At 38.4% G+C, this 22,318-nt stretch overlaps 1 protein-coding gene and 1 non-coding gene across 2 annotated transcripts in view; both read right to left on the bottom strand.

The window, feature by feature from the left end:
• Positions 1 to 22,318, bottom strand: part of GPC5 (glypican 5) — a gene marked incomplete at its 5' end in the record, with an annotated part of 904,193 nt that overhangs the window by 182,578 nt on the left and 699,297 nt on the right. The window lies entirely within an intron of this gene.
• On the bottom strand, positions 10,979 to 11,113 carry LOC112406497 (small nucleolar RNA SNORA70). The gene has a single exon (XR_003004569.1). It is a non-coding gene; the product is annotated as a small nucleolar RNA SNORA70 (small nucleolar RNA).

Below are 22,318 nucleotides of genomic sequence, written 5' to 3'. Positions count from 1 at the left end.
AGATTCGATGGAGAAATCAAAAGCTTTACAGACAAACAAAAGCTAAGAGAATTCAGCACCACCAAACCAGCTCTACAGCAAATGCTAAAGGAACTTCTCTAACTGGGAAACACAAGAGAAGAAAAGAACCTACAAAAACAAACCCAAAACAATTAAGAAAATGGTCATAGGAACATACATATCAATAATTACCTTAAACATGAATGGATTAAATGCTCCAACCAAAAGACACAGGCTTGCTGAATGGATACAAAAACAAGACCCATCTATATGCTGTCTACAGGAGACCCACTTCAGACCTAGGGACACATACAGACTGAAAGTGAGGAGATGGAAAAAGATATTCCATGTAAATGAAAATCAAAAGAAAGCTGGAGTAGCTATACTCATATCAAATAAAATAGACTTTAAAATAAAGAATGTTACAAGAGACAAGGAAGGACACTACATAATGATCAAGGGATCAATCCAAGAATAAGATATAACAGTTATAAGTATATATGCACCCAACATAGGAGCACCTCAATACATAAGGCAACTGCTAACAGCTATAAAAGAGGAAATCGACAGTAACACAATAATAGTGGGGGACTTTAACACCTCACTTACACCAATGTACAGATCATCCAAAATGAAAATAAATAAGGAAACAGAAGCTTTAAATGAAAGAAAAAAGTAATTCATTGAACCAGCAGCTTGCAAAGCAACAGAAAGGCCTTGATATATTCAGTTTTCTCATTTCAAATGTAACATTGTCTTTAAAAACTCTGCTAAAGTTTTGCATGCTTATGAAGAGAAATTAATATATACATTTCTGAAGGCTTTTCTGGGGCAAGACTGTAGAGATTAACAAAATGAGGTTGGGAGAGACAGAACTAAATTTAGGGACAAATTAAGCTATCCTAGAAGGAAAAAAAAACCCCGGAAATCCTAAACTTATGAATAACTAGTGCTGACTTCCTTCTCTCTGCTAAGGGTGGATTGTCAGATTTTTTTTTTTTTTCCCACACTGTGCCACATGCAGGATCTTAGTTTCCCAATCTGGGATAGAACCTGTGCCCCCTGCATTGAGAGCATGGAGTCTTAACCACTGGACCGCCAGTGAAGTCCTGATTGTCAGATTTTCTCACTGAGTTGTCCTCACCCACTGCTTGGGTCATCCAGTCAATGGCCCTGTCCTTGGCAATTCCATGGCAATGACTTTATAATGAATTTAGTTCAGCCTCTTAGCACTTCGAGATCATTTTTTTCCTTAAGTCCTCTCTGCCTTCAAAGTCTTCAGTGTTTTATCTGGCCTGCACATGGAACAGATTATTTATCCTCAAATACTATTTACTTATGTCACTCTTGATTACCTACAGGATAAAGCACAACCCTTTTAAACTTACCCTAACCAATTTGGAAAAAAACTTAACCCCCATATTTGCTGTCTCATAGATACTACTTTTTGTTAATTTTTTTAAATTTTATTTTTATAAAATTTTTAAAGGTTACTTTACATTTACAGTTATTACAAAATATTGTCTATGTTCCCTGTCTTGTACAATACATCCTTGTAACTTATTCTACACCCAATAGTTTGTACCTCCCACTCCCCAAGCCCTATACCGCATCTCCCCATGCTGGTAACCACTAGTTTGCTCTCTATATCTGTGAGTCTGTTTCTTTTTTTGTTATATTCACTAGTTTGTTGTATTCTTTTAGATTCCACATAAGTGATATGATACAGTATTTGTCTTTCTCTGTCTGACTTATTTTGCTCAGCATAATGCCCTCCATGCCGAAGAGCCCACTTGTAATAATCTCCCCAGTCTCTTTTTGTTATTTATATGAATTTTTCCCATTTGATATCATTGATCACAGTAGCTAATCATAATAGCTCCTGATCAAGAACTCCTGGAGCCTTAGTGTTTATACTTTGTAGACTTATCTTTATATGTATATTTCATTTATACAATATGAAGACTACAGCTTCCATAGAAAATAGCAAAGTGACCTACATGAAGGTGCCCTTCCTCTCCTTTTTTATAAATGTAAATAAGATACGTGTGTGTAGTCATACATATATACGTCATATATTCACCATCATTTATTTGAATTTTCAAACTTTTTCAAATTTTCATTGATTGTAGTTTCTACTATGTGCGAGGCACTGTGCTAAAAAAATATGTCATATCCTCAAGGAACACTAGGTAGTGACAGTCATAAATACTAAAGTGAGTAATTTAAAGCAGAATGATAACTATCTACATAATGATAACTTTGTATAAGGTGACTGACTTGAAAAGTTATCAACTAGGACAAAGTTTTTATTTATTTTTTGGTAAATTAGAATTGGGGGAGTCATAGAACTAATACTAATATTTAACAATGATCAATTAAGCAGTTTACATGTGACTAAATCAAAGAGATTATCGTTTAAGCTTATTCCATCTTCAAAACAAACCTCTGAGGTAGATACATCATTATCCCATTTTATAGATGGGACAACAGATGCTCAAGATGAGACAACAGATGCTCAAGATGACTAAGCCACTTTCCCTAAATAATTCTCTCAGTAGGTGTTAAGGAAGGTCAGGAAAGCATTTAAAACATCTTTTGCTCTTATGCTGAGATGTAAAGAATATAGTGTTAGCTAGAAAAAAGCATTCCAGGTAGAGGCACCATCATGTACTAAAATGCAAGAACTTTACGTATATAATTAAAAGTATATATATATATATATATATATGCGCTGCTATTTCAAAATTTTCAAAATTTCAAGATACTGTGCTATTGCATCACCTACTCTCTCTCTGAGCTCCAAGTCCACCATCCTGTATTCTGTGCTGTCAAGCTTGCAAACATTTCTCCGACTCCCCTGCCAGCTGACTTTCTCTTGGCGGGAAACACAAGAGGGAGAACGGAAGGCAGGACGAAGGCAGAAGGGATGACTTTTCTGTTTATACTTCACGTCAGCTTCTCAAGGCAACAAAAGACAACCACAACTTCAGCCTCCAGCTTCTTTTGACACACCGAGCACCAGCCATTCTGTGTCCTCTTTATGGGTGCCTGCACCAACTCACAGTGCCCCCTGGTGGTCTGAGCACCAATTACATGGCTTCACCTGTAGAGTAACTGGTACCAGTTGTTACGAGGCCCCTTCCTTGCTATATTCTGGCAACCCCACCTCTTCCTTTTTGTTCCCCCAGCTCTGGTGTGGCAGCTGCTTCCTGCAGTTATTAACTTATGGACTATTTTAGCATCCCTTCCTTGATATTTCAGCCTTTGAACAATCTGGTGGCCAATTTCCTGCTTGAAATACCTACCATGGTTTCAGTTTTCCTGACTGTATCTTGATTAATACAAATCCCTTTATTTAGGTGACTCTTTAATAATCCCTTGAGACAAATGTCACATCCTCTTTATTGCCTACCTGCCAGTTTCTACTTTTCTTCTATTAGCAGAAACCCAACTTTGTTTTTATGGCAGGTAGCCATAGTCGAGAGAGGAGACTAGGCTCCTCTACAGATCCAGGGTGGAACATAAATTCACTGAGCTAATCCTGACACAGAATATAACTTTGATGTGAGGAGACATATGACGGGGGTTCTTGAAGGAGGTTTATCTCACACTTAACACTGAAAGGAACACCTTCTCTTCAAGCTTTTTAAATATTTTTCCTGAGACTATGAAAGATGGAAGCTAGTATGTTATTTCTAGTTGATGAAAAAAATCAGTTGACACTGAGGATAATAGTAATAACCTAAGCATTTGATAGCACTGTTGGGCCACAGAATCAATTATCCTTAAATGTTTGCAATCTCTGGATTTCTCTATTTCTCTATTTTGTAAAATGAGACATTTTCATTGTTGGTTAAAACACTTTTAGTCGAGCTGTCTATTCCTTGCTATAACAATCATAAATTATAGAGTAGGAGATATGTATCTCTTTATCTATATATAGATTTAGATATAGATACACACATATATGCAGATATAGTTGTCTATATCTATGTACAATGCATATACACATAAACATATATAAATACATATGCTTTGCTTTTATATATTTTAGTAGCTAAGACTAATGGTAAGACTTAGTAGCTATTTACTAATGGCTAAATAAATATATTTTTACATTTTGCCTGTATAATGATTTTTTAATATAAGGAAAGGTAAGGTAGAGGTTCAAACAGAGGAGATAGTATAAAAGGCCTGACCATGGAGAATAAAAGCTGGAAAGGTAAAATGATTAACACTCACAAATTCTAAAGTAAAAGACAGGTGGTTTCATTGTCATCCAAAGTGCCTCCCGAGAGAGTTATGGACATTTGTTTGAATTATATACACTTTTAAGGATTATTTTAGCACGTCCCATTGTCGAGCACCTACTCGGATCTGGTCACTATCTTAGGTGACACAGGAGAAGGGTGAAAAGCATGGGTTACAAGGCTCTCCTCTCAAGCTTGTTTATTTCTGAATGTTCTCACTGAGGACTCAGTTCTGCTTTCATGGAGATTTTTATGTTACATGTATAAGATAGAATGTAGTGACTAGGGAAGACCTGAGTGAGTCTGTTAAATAAATAATGCTATTTTTTCAGCTCCCTTACTGCTTTTATCTTAGGATCTGCAACACTCTAAAACTTTAGAACGCCCCTGTGCTATGCTTATGGGTGGTCTTTTCCTGAGGTTTACTGAGGGGCAAACTGATGGATCATAGGCTGCCTAGAAAGTTACCTGGAAAATGCAGATCAGACCATGGAGCAGCCTTTTTGCTGTAACAAGTAGTCACGTTCCCGCTACAGGACTGCCAGATGGACTAGATGAAAGCATCGTATATGTGGAGAGGCAGAACAGCGCGAGGTATTTGAAAAGGTAAAAGCTTATCCTTAGAAAAAAAGAAAAAGCTGAGGGCTAGTAGATACACAGTAGAGGTGGCTCTGGATACCTGGGAGGGCAAACTGATTTTTTTTTTGCCTTGAATGCTGGGCAGACTCTTTTTGTAACTTTCTGTGGTCCAGTTTTGCCAACTAGCCTCTCTATAATCTTAGTCACATACCTACATAGGGTTGACCATCTTGGCATCATTAGTTCAAGCTTAGAAAGGAAGAATGAGAAAGCAATCTAAATGGAGACACAGAAAGGATTTAGCAGAAAGAAAAAAAAAAAACTGAACATCACTGAGAAATGGGTCCTCTATAGTTCGAAACATAAGTCGGTGAGATATTTAGAGAAAATACTTTTGCACTCTTGTCCCCAACCAAGACAGACCTCTAGACCATGAATAAAAACAATGTTTGGGGACAACCAATCATTCCTGGAATCTGCTTATGAGTTTCCAGTAGACCTCCCCAGCCTTTGGCTTCCTCGTGTTGATCACTGCTCTGTGTACCCAGTGTTTACCCAGCCACGTTGTCTTGACATCCATATGGATTAGCTTTCTGGCTCCCAGTTTAGCTCCATTTTCTTGATTCTGGCAACTTTCACTTTGGTTTATTGTGTCCAAAAATGATCACCACTTATATTCCACATGGCTGCCTACACATATGTACCACACCTATTAATTCATTTCTTTATAAAATCTAAATTCGGTGAGTGCCAACCATGTACCAAGGACTAGCTAGGTGCTGGAGATCAGGCTCTGATCTTCTGGAGTTTACATGTTAAGGGGAAAGGACTGAAACATTAAAAATTATTTAAGCAAAAATTATTAGTATAAATAAATGTTATGTAAGAAAAACGTAGGGTATGTGTTGGCAAACAACCAGGTTTCTTGTCTGTGTTTCAGGAACATTATCCCAGAGGAAGCGACTTCCAGACTAACATCATGACTTGAATATACAGGGACATGAAGTGGGGTGGAGTAGAGAGGGCTTCTGGGCAGGACACCTTGTACAAAATTCTGAGCTGGGAAGGGTCTACTCTCTCTGAGGAATGAGAGCAGGCCAAGGATACTGGAGCAGATTATCACAAAGCAGGGAGAGAGGAAGGTTTAGTGGGCAAAGGCTCAGTGGCAAGAGGAAAAATGAAAAGAAGGAGATGGATTCAACTGCTGTTTACAACCTGGGGACACCTAAGGAGTGGAAATGAGGGGAGCAAGGTGTCTAGCATGATTCCAAGTTTCCAGATGTTGAAAGGACCTCCCAAGTCTGCCTGATATGCTCCAAACCTGTGAAGCACAGGAAATGTGTGCCCGACCTATGGGCAAGAGTCATGAAAATGTAGCAACACAGTTCCCCTTGTCGCATGTCTGTGAAAGTCTGTGTGTACATTCATGTGTGCCCAAGTGCCTATGTATATGCAGTGTGTGTTTAAGGTATGGAGATCAGGGAATGGCAGCAGTCATGTCTGGGTGGTCTTTGAGTAGAGAGAGGAGGGTAGTCTCAGGAAACAAAACGTGAATGAGATCCATAGCTTTGAAGTAAAAACAAAAATGGAATGGGAAGTGACCATGAATTAGACCCTTAAGGCTGAGTTGTCCTCGGGAGAACATAGGATAGGCGGCTTAGCTGTTGGTTACAAAAGCGGTACCCTTGCACTTACACAGAAGTACATTACTGTAAGTCATCTTTGGTATAATTAAAGGCAGGGCATTAATTACTGAGCATTATATACAGAGAGCCATCATTTGATATATTTTGTTTTTCTATTCCAATTATAGTGGTATTATTATTATGGGAATAGAATATTATTCAGAGTATTATCTGGAAATTAAAATCAAATGTGCTATAAATGCTCTACAAATTTACAAATGGTTTTATATACAGTATAAGCAGTTATTGATTTATAACCACTACTGTTTTCATGTTTTAAACATTTCAAATCAAATTCATTAAAATATTTTAATTGATTCAAAATCTATTTCTATAATTCTACTTTGAATGAGGCCTACATAATCATTATTTTCATGAGAACAAAATGTTTAAAAGCCAAATATATAAGGTTAGAGTTTTACTGCAGACCAAAAACGAATTCAGGCTTATTTCCCAAACAAATATATTTTCTCTTAATGTCAAATAAAACACTGTTGAGCTAAATATTACTTTGCCATGAAAAGAAACAAACAACAAAATCAGGACTTCAGCCAAGCAAGAATCAAAAACCTTACGGAGCACAGTAGTCAGAGGCAATTTTAGCATTAACTATGCAATCTCTTAAAACGACACACAGCTGTGGGAAGACAAACACGCTCTTGCTGGCTGTGACATTGCAGTTCTAAAGGAATGCTGACAAGCGTTGGCTTCTAAACTGCCTTAACTTAGCCTGAAAACGCAGATCGCTGCTACTCTCTGCCCTCCGCAGTTTAGATACCTGGATCTTTCAGTCTCACCATTTCTGTTATACCCAAGTACGATGAAACAGGAGCAAGAAAATATGTTTTCATTGCCTTAGGATGATTTACTTTGTCAAAGTTCCCAGCGAATTTTCATAGTATCAGAACTTCTATCATGACAATAGTTACTACTGAGAATAAAAGGAATCCTGAAATTTTCCCATAACGAAATAGATTAATATTAGAAAGGTTTATTTTAAATTATTTAACTAGTTCATTAAAAAGTATGTGCAATCACACACATGCATATATTCACAAATGCCTACAAATGAACAAATTTGCAGGAAATTCGTAGCAAATTTGTAATAGAAATAAATTTGTAGAAAATGAAGTTTAAAGGAAACACATTTTAAAATTTGAAAGCAAAGACCATTTATAGTTCTAAACAAAATTTTAAGTATTTCTTCAGTGTGTCTAGCATTCATAGGAACATAGAAATTACTCCTGATTGATTTTATTTCTGGATACTTTTTGTAAAGAACACCCCCCCGCCATATTTACAAAACTTTTAGAGCAACTTATGAATTTATCTACTTTTAGATAAAGCATCGTTGGGCTATATCTCAATCCACAGGTAAATCATGATTCAGAATTATCTGAATTTTATATATATATAAAATATATATAAAAATATATATATACTTTAGATGCAATCAAAGTCAAACATGTCCCAAAATAAAATAAATACTTATTCACCTTATCGGCATGGCTCAATGGCAAGGGTCTACCCCAGGCATCGATTACAGCCATCCTCTCTAATCTTCACAGACTACTCGCAGCTCATAGATGAAAGTTTGTCCTTTGCTATGGGCTATTCTCTCTTGATTAAGTGGAAATCCTCCATTTCATAACCTTTATTACCCATGAAGGCAAAGAGGAAAAACTCTCATTCTCTCATTCTCTATGGTGCCATCTTTACTGTTTGCTTTTCCTCTTTCTATTTTTTGTATCTCTTTGTGTCCCTGTATCTTCTTTTTAGGAAAAAAGTATGTGCTTCTGGTTCCAACCATGGCCTCTTTTGTACATTTTTATTTTCCAAGACTTCTCTGCATTATCTGTCCCCTAACTCCTATTCCACTCTAGAATGCATCTATTCCCTCTTTTTAAATAAATCCAGTTTGGAAATACTAGCTGTGGCCTTTTTACGAGCACAGCATATTTGTGTACACACACTCACACACATGTACACACACATTAATATATCTCTGTTCACTAAATCCCAGAAAGCTCTGAAAAACTAGATCAGAAATGTACTTTCTTTCAACAGATGTCAGGCAAATTTGGGGACAAAATATCTTTTTATGACTATATATATAAACTTATATTCTCATCTACTGAAAATTAAGCCTAATGCCACCATTAATGTTGAGAGGCATGTAGTACAGGGCAGGCTTTTTCCCTATTTAAGAACTCAATTGAATTTAATATTAAGGAGTGACAGATGAGATCTTTTCTTGAAGCAGAGGGGGAAAATATAAGGTCCATAAAACAGCTCCTCTGTCAAATATTTGTGATTAACCATCAAATCACACTAGTCTCCTTGTTAAATCCTGCATTTCAGAAGCATGTATGTTACTGGGAAATTACAGAATACATGTAATTCCTCTATATATGTAGAGATTTTAGTCCAAACACCTAAAGATAAAATTTAAATCCTGAGACTAATATCTACACTTCAAATTTCAATGAAAGTGTTCTCCAGCACAGGAAATGGACATTTTACTTCACTAGTCTACCTCAACTTCAAGTTAATCTTCTTATAAGACCATCTATCTTACAAAATATATTTACACATCAATTTACTAAACTGGAATCAGAATGTGTGCAAGAACTGATGTATGTACAAAAATGTTGGTTATATGTAATATAGGATTTTCATTATTGATAGTATTTTTCAATTAGAAGAATTATAATTTATTATATTATAGAAGGAAACAGAAACATTGACATATTGCCAGATTTTATCTTTAAATATTCACCAATTTTTGTTTCCATTTTATCTCTCCCAGTTTATTAAATTAGTAATATTGAATTTGGCAAATATATTGGGTAAAACTGCTATGTATCCATTTCAATACCTAGTAAAAATCAGTGGTAATTTGAATGAAGCACTGGAGGAAGGATCCTGAACAAGACTAGGATGGAATCCATTGCTAATGTACTGAAAGTTACATACAGCAAATCCATCTCTGTTTTCCTAAAGTAACAAAATTTATTTGTAATTTCCTAGAAGTAGATGGGTAAAGTAATTAAAAAGTTTTCTTGGATAGGAAATCATTTATTTTTTTCAATATAAGGCAATTCTAACTAAAGGAAGCACATAATAGTCATTTCACTCACATTTTAGTGATGGCTTCTCATTTTCCAGAGTGATATTTGAAATTTTATAAGATTAGGCATTTATACTTTATAGCAACAAACTAATCAGTTGGTGCTGCCCCAGATCATACGTGCTAATATTTCACTTATACTGTGCTTAGGAGGAAAATTATCGGAGATATGTCAGCTTACCTGTGGAATAGGTAAGCTGTTTGGCATACTCTTCCTTACCAAGCTTTACAATGCTACTGCATAGTTTATTTGCCTCCAATTCAAAATTTCTCTTGTATTAAATTAGGGACATAGACGAGCCATATTTCTCAGTGCTTTAGAAAGCATCCTTTTAGAGGGATGGTATTGAATTGAGATATTCTGAGCAGTATACATCAAAACTTTAGGGTCCCACAGCCAACTCTCCAAAATTTCTGGCTTATTTAAGAACTCAAAAGCAATCCCATATATTCAGAGAAGGCAGAAATAATGGCTGAGAACATTTGCATCTCAGTTGATTTGATTTTCTTGTTGTAGATACTCTATTGCTTAAGATAATGGAGAGGGCACCAGGGAAAGGGTCAGGAGATCTGAATTCTAGTCCTTCGTTAGGCATGGAGTATGTAAGGAGCCTCTATCTTCCTATACGTAAATGCACCTCCTATTTTAAGGTGTTAACGTGAGGATTTTATTTTTATTTAATTGTATTTAATTCCAACAGAATTACATAGAATTTTTATCTCCCATCCCCTCTGTTCACACACATGTAAGAAACTAAGCTGTTCCTCCTCATTATCCCATTATTGTTCCTTTCTTTTCATTTATTTTAAGGCCAAATTACTGCTGGTAATGGGAAAAAAATATGGCAATAGTGAATATACAGCATCTGCAAGCCCCAGTGGTAAACTGTGTTAGCACTTTTTTTTTTTTTTTGACAAGAAAGTAGGGTTTATTGGTGGGCATGGGGAGGGAGGGGGCAGTGCCAAGGCTCTCACGAGTGCAGGGCCCGCCATTTGTCCAGAGGGCCACGATTAGGGATGTACTTGACCCCACAGCCATCTGGGATGAGCCACTTTTCTGCCACCACGTTTTCAAATTCATCTGCATTAAACTTAGTATATCCCCACTTCTTGGAGATGTGGATCTTCTGGCAGCTAGGGAACTTGAACTTGGCCCTGTGGAGGGCCTCAATCACATGCTCCTTGTTCTGCAGCTTGGTGCGGATGGACATTATGACCTGGCCAATGTGGACCCTGGCCACTGTGCCCTGGGGCTTTCCAAAGGCACCACGCACACCTGTCTGGAGCCTAGATTGGGGACAGCATGCCAGTCATTAATGTCCACTGGAAAGGGCTGTCTCCAAGGTCCCTTAGGACAACCCATACAGGCAACAGGTTGCATACACTACCGAGGAGGCTGCTGTTTGCAGCCATTGCGCACCGGGCCCCCATGGGGAAAAGAGCACAGTCGGCTTAACTGGCTGCAAAGGGTGTTAGCACTTTTGAGTGCATCCTTTTAGAAAATTTTAATGCATGTATATTCTCACTATGTGAGTACAAGGCCACATGCTACAAACTCACTTCACTATTCTTTTGCAACAAAATATTTATTGGCCATTTTCATATCAATACTTCTTTATAATATTTGCATAATATTCTGTAGAATGACCATTTTATATTTAGTTTCTATTAATAGACTTTAAAATAAGTTAAGATCTTTGCTATTACAAATATACTGTAATAAGCATCTTCATATATTTATCTAGATTGACTTTTATTTTAAATTATTAGCAGTGCCATTGCTGGATCAAAGGAAAAGAGCATTTTAATTTTAATATGGGAGATAAAATAAGTTTATTAAATAAGTTTAATAAATAAAATTAAGTAACAATTATTATTTAATTGTTCTCCAAAACTTTGTACATGTTACACTATCACCAGTAATGCATTAGCATGTTTTTTTCTTTATATTTGCCAAAACTGGATATTTTACACTTAAAATTTTTGCTGATCTGATATTATTATTTTTAGTTGACATTTCTTTGGTTACAAGTGAGGTTGGGCAGTTTCTTCACATAAACTCTGGTTATTTTAAATCCTTTGAGGCATTCATTTAAGCAGTTCTTTAGTAAGTAGTCTATACATTATAATTCCAGTTTTAACTACCTACCTTATTTAAAAAGTGAATTAATAATAGATGAAGAGAATTTGGAGAATATAGAACATCTATCAAAACAATTGAACGAGAACTTCAGAAGGAAGGGAAATGCTGCTATCAGATTAAGTAAGATGAAGACTAAAAAATGTCCAATGGATTTGGTCATTGAGATGGGTCCAAAGCCTAGAATCTTCTATCTCTATCCCCAGACCTAATAAATTACCAACTATTGCCAGTCCCTCCTTCTAATATTTCTTATTATCTCCTTCCTAAGCCTTTCTTACCCATCATATTTAATTTCTGATTATCTTTTTCCTGAATTAAGCCTAATGCAACTATCAAACCTTCACTCTCCCAGCCCTCCATGATGCCTCCAGAGTAATAGTTAAAACTCTAAATCTGATGGCATCACTGGTCTGGTTTCTTCATTTGTTTACCATATTCAAAAGATAAAACAGATGAAGTCCTTCTATGTCACTTAACGAATGTTTTGAGTGCAGATTTCTTCCATGTTACTCATCTGCCAGAACCAATCCTCTGTCCCTCTCTTTGTCCTTTGATAATAATAAATAATTTGAGTTATTTGTATTTCCTGAAAATTTTCATGCTTTCGTATCATAGTAGCTTTGCCCATGTTATTCCCTATGAAGAGTTTCTCTTTGCTTCCTTCCTGCTTCTCTCTTCCTTCCTGTAAGTAAAAAGTCTTACTTCTTAAGTTCAGGTCAGATGTTACTTTCAGGTTGCAGACATCCCAGTTTGAATTCTCTCATCTGGGGTAGGTATTTCTTCTCTTCTATCTCACTGGAGTTTGATACCACCATTATTATAGTAGATATCATATTAAAGTTGAAAGAGTTGGTTCACACACCTGTTTTTCTACTTGGTGTAAGCTCATTTGCAGTAGTGATTATGTCTCTGGTTTGAATAAAAGTGTCTTAACAAGGTTTTGTTTGTTTGTTTGTTTGTTTGTTTGTTTTAAGAAGCAGACCCTAGGAACAGCAGAGGAGAATTCAAGTGCAAGTCATTTATTAAGGAAATACTTCCAGGGTAGCTGGTAGGTAAAGCTGGGTAAGGAACAAGAGGAGGCCAGGTAAGGATGTAACCCCAGGAAAAAGGCCCACAGAGGGTAGGCTGCAGCCTGATGCTATGGGGAAACTTTGGAATGTAATCTAAGCCTCAGAGCTGCTAAAATCCAGGCAATGGATCTGGGGCTTTCTTACAGCTGCATTTCTCAGTCATATGCTAGTGGAAGCCTCAGGGGAGGTCAACTCCCAGGCACTTCCAGACCTCTTCACGCTAGGGCCTAGTATCTCCAGTAGCTGAATGTCACTGCTCTACACATAAACCCTACGCAGGCACTCAAATTTTGAATGGCTGGCTGGCTGGATACATGACAAACTATGAAACTGGGGGTTACTTAGAGGACAACAGGGAGGCATTGAAAGCTTCTGATGAAGAGAGCCGTACCCGCCAAGTGATAAGTTAAATAGATGGATTTAGAAGTACTGTGAAGACTAGATTAATAACAGGAAAGTCTAAAAGCGGGAGCATTGTTTAAGAGTAAATTGCCATGGTAATAAGGGCCCGTTTTAGCATGTAAGAGGCAGTAATGGAAGGTCAGACATGATTTGATTGAAACTGCAAAAAAACCTCACTTTTTTTTTTCTTATCTCCTTTGTCTCACATATTCAGTCCGTCATCAATGAATGACTGAATTCATTGATGACGGACTGAATATGTGAGACAAAGGAGATAAGTAAAAAAAAAAGTGAGGTTTTTTTGAACCCAAGTAACAATGAGATTACTTACATAACATATAGGGAGTTGAGTTAGGGTGGAGTGGGGGCAGGGGTAATGTTTAAACTCAGATCCTAGACATGATGGGTGACAGTAGGGACAGGCATACTTGATCTCTGAAGACATGACAGCCTGGAAATATAGATTTAAGAGTTAGGTCTGAAGATGGGAGAGCTGAATAAGGGACGGGGAGGGGACTTCATGAGAGGTTACGGAACAACGATATTAAACACCAGAACTATGGCAAATGCCACATGTAGAGACAAGAAAGAAAGGCAACAGGAAGAGGGAGAGGAGAAATAGAAGAACAAACTCACAATAACACAGTGTTAAGGAGGCAAATACAAGAGAAAGTTTCAAAAGGGACAGAGTAGCTTAAGCCTTAAATCCTCAGAGAGTTCAAATATAAATAGAATTGAGAAAAATCCTGCATATCAAACTGAGGATATGCTTTATGTCCTTAGAGAGTTTATGCTGGGTGGTAAAAACTCAAGTCAAATGATAAAGCATAGATCCATAAGAAGAGGCTGTATTCTTATGTTTCTCCAATGGAAACAAATTGGTACAACTTTTCTGGAAGTCGATTTAATATATGACAAACACACTTAGTCAACGGGTACTCTATTCTAGCAATCCCACCTTAATCTCAGTAATCCTAAGAAATCAACTAGATTTAAAGTCCATATTTTAGGTTCACAGGCTCTTCATAATCCTGTGAGCAATAATAGCAAAATATTGTAAAAAGTCTAAATATTTAGCAATAGGAGAATATTTAAATCTAGACAGAAACAAAAGAGGACATCTTACATAATCGTTAATAGACAATTATTTTAGAGACTACTTAATAACAGAATGCTTTGATAAATGTTAGGCGAACAGGGAAGGCTATAAAAGTATCTATGATGATGTTGCGAAAATTTATCTTCTGTATATTACACATATGTGTATTTGTAAACATACATAGACAATCTCAGACACAAATATACATATATATGTGTATATATATAAGATAAAATATGAATGTTGATAAGTGAATCTTGCTTAATTGATTATAATTGTTTTTTTTTTAATTTTTCAAATGGAGCATGTTAAGTTTTTATTTTAAAAGTGTAAGTGGATGGTGAAAGTAGAATAATTATAGAATCATAATATATAGACCTTTGTTGTCTAATATGGAAGTTACTAGAAATGTGTGGCTATTTAACTTAAAATTTTAAACAATTCAAATTAACAAAAAGTTCAATTCTTCAGCTTCATTAGCTACATTTCAACATATCAATGGCTATAAGTGGTTGGTTGATATTTTATTGCATAATACTGATTTATAGGACATTTCTATCATAGTACACAATTGTATTAGTGCTGATACAGACTGCTCATTTAAAAAATCTGTCAGGCAGGTCTATTTTTTTAATTTTAAAAAAGAGACTAATAGAAATTTTGGAACAATGCAATGACCAAAACAGTAACCTAAATTAAGAACTCAATAAGATACAGAAGAGAAAATTAATTAACTGGAAGATAGAGAAGAAGGAATAATGATGCAGAAAGACAAAATAACGAAAAACAGAATATAGGAAAACAGATATAATGGTATGTAACATTACATTACTATTACATGTATGCAGGTTTACATATATTCTTATGTAGGATGGCACATACCTCTGAGTATTTTTTCCTAGGGAAATGTCATGTGTATGTGTTCCAGGATATTCAAAAATGCTCTCAATAGCATTACTTGTAATCAGCAGAAGAGAAACATTGAAATTGTCTATCATCAAGGCAATAGGTAAATAAATCGTTGCATACAAAGAATCCTATATAGTCCCCCAAATGAACTACATATATTCATTTAAAATGAACAAATTGGAAAAACAAAATTTACAGTGAGTGAAGTCATACACAAATGCTTACACATATGCTTTATGATTCCATTTATATAAACATAAAACAGGCAACTAATGGTTACGGATTCATATTTAGATGGTAAGTCTATAAAGTAATAGAAGAATAATTACTATGAAACTTCATACAGTGTACTCAGTATCCTTTCAGTGGGAAGAAGGGAGTTGCGATTGGAATAGAGGTACAAAGAGCTTCTGGAGAATTGGCAATGTTTGATTTCACCATATAAGTGGCGGATCCTTGTTGCTTACATTATTCAAATTTATTGCGCTATATATTTACGTTTTATGGACGTTTCATAGGTGTGTTCTTTAGCAAAGTTTTAAACAACTAACAGCCAACCCAGGGGATAAAATATGCTTAAACGTACACATAGCCAACTTAAATGCAGTTTAGAAGACAGACAGACAGACAGACAGACAGACACACACACACACACACACACACACACACACACACAATCTGGTCATGCTGAAATCCTCTCCCTGGTTTTTCACTGCTCAAATAATAAAGACTCAAGTCCTTAAAGTAGCTCATAAGCTCCTATGTGGTCAGTTCTCATCTGGTCTGTAACCTTCTCCACCTCGCTCTGTGTGTTCCAGCCACACTGGCTCTCACAGATGCTTTGCAGTGCTTCACCGCAACTGAGAGTCTTCCTGTCCTCTTCAACCTCCTATCTTAGCTCAGAGATCACTTCCTCAGTGAGCACCAGCCTCTCTGAGAGCAGAGTAACTTGTTCGTACACACCCTTTCAGAAGGGCATTTTTTCCTTCCTTCAGGGCATCCTCCAGTTTGTAGTTTTTCTCCCTCCGTGCAATTACTTGGATAATGTCTCCTTCCCTATGAGTCAATAAGCACTGTCAGGGATATGACTTTCACCATTGAACCTCCAATGTCTAGGGCAATGGCTAATAACATTGTTTAATGAATGAGGTTTTAAATAAATTAGCTTTAAGATGTCTACAGGTGGATAGGTCCAGGAGGCAGCTGGAAAAGATCATTCCTAGGAATGATCTGTCTAGAATTAGTGATCTGGGAAATGTTAATAGATACATGCTTGCATAACTGACAGTGGATTTAATTGCCCTGAAAGAGGCTATAGAAAGACAAAAAAGGTAGGAGCAAAACATAAGCCCCCTATAATGTAACCTTGATGCATTGTTCCAGCTATATTTACCACCACTCAACCCCTTCCCACGATCTACACTCCCAGCACTCTGGGATCCATACCTTTTCTGAAGTTATTTCTTTTCCCACTTCTCTATTTCCTCATGCTTCCTCCCACTCCCTAAAATGCCTACCCCTTCCCTCTCTCATCATTATCTGAAACCTGTTCATACCTCTCTCCTAGTAGATATTGATTCTATTGTTTCTCCTTCCCTTGCTTAATTTGTGACCCTTAATCAACATGAACTATCTCCTGCTTCCTATTAAAAACTTATTTTATCTCCCATATAAAATATTAAGGTCTTTCAGAAAAAGAGTCCTAGTCATCATTCTTTGTCTCACAATATGCTTGATGGTATCTAATTCTGAAATTTAAAATAAAACGGTTAAAACCAGATTTTTTATATTGTATTTGATTTGACGCCAAACCCTGATCTAATTTAAATTTATTTGATGGCAAAACCTGACTTGAAATGATAGGTGTTCAAACATGGTGCTGTCCAAAGCTTGAATAGGTATGGCTTTAAAATGGTGTGTTCATCACATTATCATTCTAAAATCTAAAAAGAATTTTTAAGAGTCGAAATTCTGAAACACATATATCCTCAAATGCTTCATATAAGACTGTAGGTTTATGCTTTGTATTGTGCCTTGGATTTAATAGTATTTGATAAATATTAATCATTCCCGAATAGAATGCCAAGTGAATAAATGATTGTATGGTTTTATGAAGTCCTGACAATTTCATACAAGGTATAGAATCCTTACCTCTGTGGGATGCTGGAACCTAGCTGATATAATTATGAATAATGTATGTGTTTTGCTCCAAGAAGGTCCCTGTCTACTGATTAATGCTTATACAGACAACAAGAAAGACTGACAGTCTGGTAGAAATTCCATGTATGATAAACATGTCAGGATGGAGAAATTCTAAAATAAACCTAAGAGCAAAATTCTGCGATGTTATATATTAGAGTAGGTAGTTTTACAGTTTTTGAAGTAAGAAAAAGAATCTATTAATGAACATGATTGTTTACAGAAGTATTATTCATATCAGTGTGGAAAAAATAGATCGGAAATCAATTTACATGATCCCAATTTTCTTAGTTTTCCAGCAAACACTCAGGTTGAGTATACAGACCCTAGCAGCAGTGTGAAGAGTTAAAAGAGTATTATTAACATTAGAAGTCAAAGACTAAGAATCCATTTCCTGTTTTCTACAGATTTTTTTTTTTTTAATTTGTGTGACTTGCTTTACTGTACACCATCCAAGGCCGCTGCCCCTGAGGGCCCAGGGGGACCCATCTCAATGGTACAAATGTTGGTAAGACTTCTGGGTGGGGTGGAGGTGTGTGGGCGAAAGATTTGTCAAGAACCTGATTAAAATTTGTGTTACTTTAAAGCCAAATTTGTTTTCTGTCCATGGGATTTGGTTTCCTAACAGTAGTAGCCTGACAATGGAATCCAGGGGCTGGATGACTGCTTCCTGTACCACCTGTGTTCAGCAGCCTTGCACAGGTACCCAGGACTCTCCCTAAGAGCTTACTGGTGGTCACGATCAGCCTCTGAAGATAGAGATGTGCAGAGTTAAACCAGCTACGGCCTCCTGGTCCGCTGAAAATACACCTGGTTGGTTGGCAGGGGGCAAAAAGACGCAGGCCCAAGTCACCCAGCCACGCCTCCAGGCCCGAGCCAACTGTCATAAAGCAAACACATATGGAGCTTCTGCAGTGGAGGAAGAAAGACCAACGTCCCCTTTCCTAGAAGAAATAGGCAGGAGAGAGCTGCACTTGGCCAAGTGTCAACCTGGCAGAACCTTCTGGGGCCACTTCTCTGTGACCTAACAGGCGCTCCAAGAGGGGCCTGAAGTTGTGCCCGTGTGACACCTCTTGGACACGGGGCATCTGTGTGCTGAAGGGCTGGGTGACAGGGGTGCAGGAAGGCAGGAGGACAGTGACCACGAGAGTGACCGGGGCGCCCCGTGGGGTCTGCGGCTGGGCTACCACTGCGTGTGGGCACCTCAGAGACAAGGAGGACTGTGCGGGGACACGCCTGGGTGTCAGGGCAGTGACCAGGCCTCTCTTCCTGCTTTACTTTTAGTTCACGACGGTCTTGTGGTTTAATAACGACATAAGCCTCCTAAGCCACAAAGCTCCTGTTTTGTGCTCCGAATCGTCAGCGTCATTGAGCGGGTGTTGTTTGGTCTTCACTTTTCCTAATTCTTAACCCAAAGTCCCTGAGGCAGGCGGGACAGGGCCCAGGTGACATTGACAGTGGTGCCAGTACACCAGGGTCCTCACCATGAGCCCAATGCTGCCTGTGACAGCTTCCCACCATCACTGGGAGCTGGGACATTCTTTTTTTTTTTTTTTTCGTTACACTGGCCTCTCACTCTTGTGGCCTCTCCCGTTGCGGAGCTCCGGACGCGCAGGCTCAGCGGCCATGGCTCACGGGCCCAGCCGCTCCGCGGCATGTGGAATCTTCCCGGACCGGGCACGAACCCGTGTCCCCTGCATCGGCAGGCGGACTCTCAACCACTGCGCCACCAGGGAAGCCCTGGGAGATTCTTTTTTATTCACTTTATCCTTAGAGAAAAGAAATTTAATTTACAAAGACCCAAAGCAATAATTTGTCAAAGTAACCCATCCAGGATTTACAGACACCAACGGCACGAAAAGTGGATTCCAACACAGAGCATGAGTGACATGACTTCCAGCTGAAGCCAAGCTGAGATGCCCCCGGGGTCCAGGCCTCGGGGCAGGGCTAGCCTCCCGGGGTGGCGGCTACAGCAGCACCTACCCACCTATAAGGCTCCAGGGGCAAAGGGGGCCACTTCCTCCCTCTGGCCCCAAAGGGCTCGGCCCCTCCTCCTCGCGGCTGTGATCTGCTTTGTGGACAATTTACAAGATGAGGGTGACCTACAGAAACCATAGGAACTGACCGTACATTCTTTCTTCATATATGTCTGTGTGCAGGGTCTCACCACGGAAAAGTTCATATCCAAAGAGAGCAGGTATGCCACGTGGGAGGTCTGCGCTGGGAAGACAGTTGGGAGGGCGGGGCAGGGAAAACGCCGTGACCGTGACAGTGACCGGGATGGAAATCATACGTGATGTCAGTGGATCCAAGTGGAGGTTGGAGAGCCCCCTGCGCTGTGCTGCGGCCGCTGCCCCTTCCCTCCCGGTCCTGCCGCCCCCTGGCGTCGTGCTCCCGCCATCCATCCCCGGTGGCGCTGGGCGGGCAGGGACGGCAGGGCCCAGGGGTCGGGGTGGGGCAGCTCCTTCTCCTCGGCTCCGGTGCCGCCCGCACAGCGCTGGGGTCCTCCGACCTTCAGACAGTGATGGAACACTGAGGTATACAGTTTCTCGGAAAGTTTAAGAAACAGAATCAGTCACGTTCTGCTCGTCGGCTTGCTGGGGCGGGAGGATGCGGGCGGCTCCCCCGCTGCTGCAGGTTGAGTGAGAACTTCCACCGCTGGGACGGCGCCGGGCCGCACACCGAGATCTCCTGATCACTATTTATCTAACTATATTATGTCTCAGGCCCTATGCTGAGAGATACCAAGACAGAAACAGTCCTATTCCTTATTTTAGGACTAGACTAAGGAGACAGATTAGGAAAGTCAAGCAGAATATGCAAACTCCCAGCTGCAGAGCCCACATCTGCCCAGAGCTCTGGCCTCCCCGCTACACCGCTTCCGTCAGGGAGGCTGTCCTAACATCAGCTTGAGTAGAGTGGTAAAAACAAAAGGTAGTCTTCAGAGAACTGACAGTGCGAAAAATAGACAGGAAAGCAGAAATAACTCGGGTAGACAATGCTTTCAAGTAGTTTGGCAGCAAAAGAAAAAAGAGATCTGGAGTAACTAATAGGCATAAGGTGGCTTTTTGTTTTGTTTTGTTTGCTCGTTTTTCTTTTCAACCCAGGAGAAACTTATTCCTGTCTACGTGCTTAGCAGAGGATACACTGGAAAAAAATATTTGATGTTACAGGAGTTAAAGAAAATAATTGATTAAAGAAGGCTTGGTAGCAGAAAAGATAAAATATATACAAAAAGTTTATTTTAAATCATACGTAACTCACAAATATCGCAAATACATGCTCATTATAAAGTATTCCAATAAGAGAAAAGAAGAGGGAAAGAAGTCTGTACCTACATGTACCCCGTTAGCTACAACCCTACACACCGCTGCGACCTTAAGATAATCACACTTTAGGATGCAGCCTTACAAATATTTGTGTGCATGTGTGTGTTTAAATTTTTGCATAAAATGAGTTACAATGTTGTGCTCATTGTTAATGGAGTGTGATTGCTCCTAGGCCCTCTCAGCTGGTAAATCAAGGAAATATGTGTTTATAATAACCTGTGCATAAACACGTCTAAAAATATGTACATGTGTAACCATCTCTATCTACATTAAACTATACATGAATTCATACTGATGTCTCCCAACTTTAATCCTTTATAACATGGATCATTCTAGCCTCTGCTCCTTGCTTGTCTGTCACCTCCCACTCTAATAGAGACTTAGCTCCCATCGTCTGTTATCCATTTATTTACTTCCTCAGTTTTGGTACACGTGTGTAGTAGTTTTAGAATTGTTAAACTCCATGCCCTTGTAAAACACCAGATTAACCAGTCTACAATGCTTACGTATTGCTCTTTTTGCCTTTAGTCTTATAGAATCCACACATTTCCAAAGGTACTTAGCTCAGCACCTTTCCCCACACTCCCTTCAATGAGGCTATAACACAGTTAGATAGTTTTGTCACATTCTGCATTCCATCCTAGGATGGAATATATATGTATTTTTAATTTGCATACATTAATGTCCGCTTTTGTGTTGCAGAGCTCAATGGATTTTGACAAGTGTATAGTGTTATGTATCCATAATTCCAGTATCATACAGGGTATTTTCTCTATTCTAAAGAATGTCCTGTGTTTTTCCTACTCAGTACCTCCCTATCCCATTCTGAACCCCTAGAAGCCACTGATCAGTTTATCTTCTCTATGATTTTGCCTTTTCCAGAATGGAAATAATAATGGTAAATGAAATAATACAATATATAGTCTTCTCATCCTGGCTTCTTTCACTTATCAATATCTAGTTTAGATTCATCCACATCTTTACATGCCAAGATAGCTCATTCCTTTTTACTGCTGAATGGTATTCCATTGCATGAAAGTACCACAGTCTGTTTACCCTTTCACCTAATGAAGAACAGCTTGGTTGATTCCAATTCTTGATAAGAATGAATAAAGCTGCTGTAAACACTCATTTACAGATTCTTCTATGAGCCTGAGTTTCCAGATCAGTTGGAAATATGTAGGAGGATGATTGTGGGGTCAAAGGGTTTAGCTATGTTAGCTTTATAGCACATGATCCAGCAATCCCACTCCTGGGCATATATCCAGAGAAAAGATTCATGCACTTCACTGTTCATTGTGGCACTATTTACAATAGCTAAGACATGGAAACAACCTAGATGTCCATCGACAAATGAATGGATAAAGAAGATGTAGTACATATATACAATGGGATATTACTCAGCCATAAGAAAGAATGAAATAATGCCATTTGCAGCAACATGGATGGACCTGGAGACTGTCATACTAAGTGAAGTAAGTCAGACATAGAAAGACAAATATCATACGGTATAACTTCAC

This window comes from Neophocaena asiaeorientalis, unplaced genomic scaffold (assembly GCF_003031525.2).
Source record: "Neophocaena asiaeorientalis asiaeorientalis breed wild unplaced genomic scaffold, Neophocaena_asiaeorientalis_V1.1 scaffold141, whole genome shotgun sequence".
Classification (NCBI taxonomy): Eukaryota; Metazoa; Chordata; class Mammalia; order Artiodactyla; family Phocoenidae; genus Neophocaena; species Neophocaena asiaeorientalis.
The sequence above is the reverse complement of the archived record's forward strand: the minus strand, read 5'-3'. Positions and strand labels throughout refer to the sequence as shown.